This window comes from Octodon degus, unplaced genomic scaffold (genome assembly GCF_000260255.1).
Source record: "Octodon degus isolate 3935 unplaced genomic scaffold, OctDeg1.0 scaffold00023, whole genome shotgun sequence".
Classification (NCBI taxonomy): domain Eukaryota; kingdom Metazoa; phylum Chordata; class Mammalia; order Rodentia; family Octodontidae; genus Octodon; species Octodon degus.
In genome coordinates this window covers 19857201-19860199 of record NW_004524599.1, presented here as the reverse complement: position 1 = coordinate 19860199, position 2999 = coordinate 19857201, and positions in this window count along the sequence as shown.

Here is a 2999-nt window from a genome sequence, read left to right as displayed (position 1 = left end):
CATATGCATACAAAGTAGTTAGGATAGAGAGATATACAGCTACTTTCTCTTAGTTCAATGAGAAGAAAGATTTGTACTAACAGTGTTTAGCCAAGATATCATGTCTGCATCTTGTCCTCTGAATGACTACTATGAAGACAACGATATGCAATGTAGTAATTATTGTAACTGTCCTACTAACCTGTTTTGAAACTGTCTCACTGCTACTTGTCATTAAGATTAATTAACAACAACAACAACAACAACAACAACAACAACAACAACAACAACAACAAAAGAGCAGCCCAATTCAGTACGGAACCTTCACGCTTCATTTAACTGCATTTCCAGGCCCACTGCCCTTCCTCTCTTTCCTATTAGGAAAAGTTGCGAACTCCCGGTCCCCAGAGCAGGCGCTGTCGCGCAGACCCGCGCCCAGAGGGCCGCCTCCGCCGCCGCCTCGCCCGCCTCCGCCCTGCGCGCTGCAGCGCTATAAGGTCCGGGGAGCCGCCCCGGGCCCGACCCGCCAGCCGCCAGGCGAGCCCCGGTCTCGACGAGAAAGGATCTTTACCCGGTTTGCAAAACTGACCGGAAAAAGTCTCTAAAGAAACCCGCGGAGACCAGCGGTCCTGGGGACGCGGTGCCCACGCTGGCCCTGGCCGCGCTTCGTCCTCACCTCCAGCGACTCCCGGACCCGGCGGTTCTGCAGCCCGAGGAGACCGGGAGGGGCGCGAAGCAGCGTCGCCAGGGCGGAGAGCAGCCACATCCTGCGGGAAGGGCGCGGCCTGAGCGCTCTCCACTAGTCTTATTCGAAACTAAGGCTTCCTGCACATAAACATAAATTGCTCTCTAATCTTTAAATTGGAGGTAAGTAGAATATCCGTTTTAAAAATGACTAAATGCAATTTGAATGCTATTTGAATTTTGTTGTAATCTCTTAGGAAAACAGGAACTTGGGAGCCCTTCTGTCTTTGGTTCTAACCCTTGGTGTGCTGTTTATCTAGCTCTGGGACCTTAGGAAAGTAATTTAAATTTTTGAGCATATCAATTCAGGTTTCTGCCTGCAAAATCAATCTGTTATGAAATAGAAAGTGTTTATAACAAGTTTCGCTATACTGTCAAACTAATGCATAATGTATTTGCTTTTTAAAAAAATGACTCCCTTTTCTTCATACTGCCACTAAAAGATGGAGTTTCAGAGATTATCTCGCAAGAGTGGGAGATAATTTGAGAAAAATAAAAGTAGGCAGTTTTTATTCTGAAAGGAAGGTAATAACCCTGTCGGGTTTCAGAGAACAATTTAAACATTTATTTAAGGTGCCTGATTACGCACTGTTTCATTGGCAGAATGGAGACTAAGACTTTTGCTACCTTGTTTTAATAATTTTCACATGTGGAAGTTTTAAAAGATGTTTTCAGGGCTGGGGAGATGGCTCAGTAGAATAAGTGCTTCCCTGGCAAGCACAAGGGTCTGAGTTCAATCCCTCGTTCTGCCATAAAATAAAAATAAAAATAAAAAATAAAAGATATTTTCAAGATTTTGCTGAATTTCATCTTTTTCTCAGCATCTGAGCTCAGAAATGAGTGAAAAAATTGAAGAGACAGACATAAAGGACCTAAAAGGGCAACCAATATAAGAGGAAAAAGATAGTCGTGGTATCGTTAATCTAAGCGAGTATCCTCCTTGTGGGATAAATCGCAGATGAAAATGACGATCACGCATAAACAGCGCAGACCCCCGTCAGCAGCTGCTAACATTCTCTCCCGTGAACTTCTGCTTTAACCCAATTGCTGTGCTCAGAACTCAGAACGTGAGCTCAGTGCTTCAACTGACCAAAGGAGAAGGACGTTATCCTAGGATGCTGGCAGTGTAGCTTTAGTCAACAGCAGACACACATGCTTTGTGGCCTCTAAAGGCCCTGGCTTACAGCAGCTGCCACAGGTCTAGACAGCTGGGTGACAGCAGCCACCGGAGAGGATTCCCTGAGGTTCTGGTGAGAAGTGTCCTGGAGCGAGACCACAGCTCTGCAGCCCTGTGCTGGCCGGTGCGAGCAGGCGCCAGGTTCGGCCCGTGACACTGTGAAAGAAAACGTGAAAATGTATGTATCTGTGACAAGACAGAGTATCCTACTGAGCCCTTCGGGAAAGTGCCTGCAGGCCAGCGCTCATTCTACTGAGCTCTCTCCCTGGCGCCCCCAGGCGCATTTTAAGCTGGCGCACTGACATATTGTTACCACACGAGGCCGGCTGTGCGCGGCTGACCCAGCATCTCAGCGTCCTGCGCCTGCTTGTGCCCCGACAGCCGGGGCTCTGCAGGGCGCACCCCCACCACGCGGCCTACTGCGTCTTGTGTTCCTGAGCTGGGTGGATCTGAGTTGCAGAGAGAACAGGACATTGAATTTCCACAGCCAGGGCCCGTGTCGTGGGTGTGCACGATGCTTACATCATCGCTGTTGTCTCCAGGTTGCAGGAGACAGGTCTGAAGATGAGAAGCATGGCCAGCGCAGAGTAGCTGGGCGAGAAGGTAGGAGCCTGTGCCGGGGCCCGCTGCCTCCAGTCGCCACGCTGCTCCCAGGGAGAAGTGTCTCTTTAAAAGTGTGGGACAGCATATTTGTCTGCATTCGTCTTGTGAGGATGTGAAGTGGGCTTGAAAGCATTTTAGCCAGTTCCCACAGCCAGGGCATCTCCTTGGCGGGGAGCAGGAATCAGAATGAAGGGAGACGCCAGGAACATTGCTCACGTCTGTGCTGCAGGAGGCGCACAGGCAGGAAGTGAGAAGGGTGCATTTGCAGAACAAATGCCAAGGGTAGCACATTGGGAATGAAGAAACAGGGACATGCTTTAAGCCTGTTGGAAAGCACTTTGGTAAAGACTATTAGAAACACAGAAACACATACGTTTTTTCAGGGCTAGGAGTTGAATCCAGGTCTGTTCTACTACTTAGCTAGTCTCAATCTTTCTTTTCTGTCTGTCTCTCTCTCTCTCTCTCTCTCTCTCTCTCTCTCTCTCTCTCTCTCTCT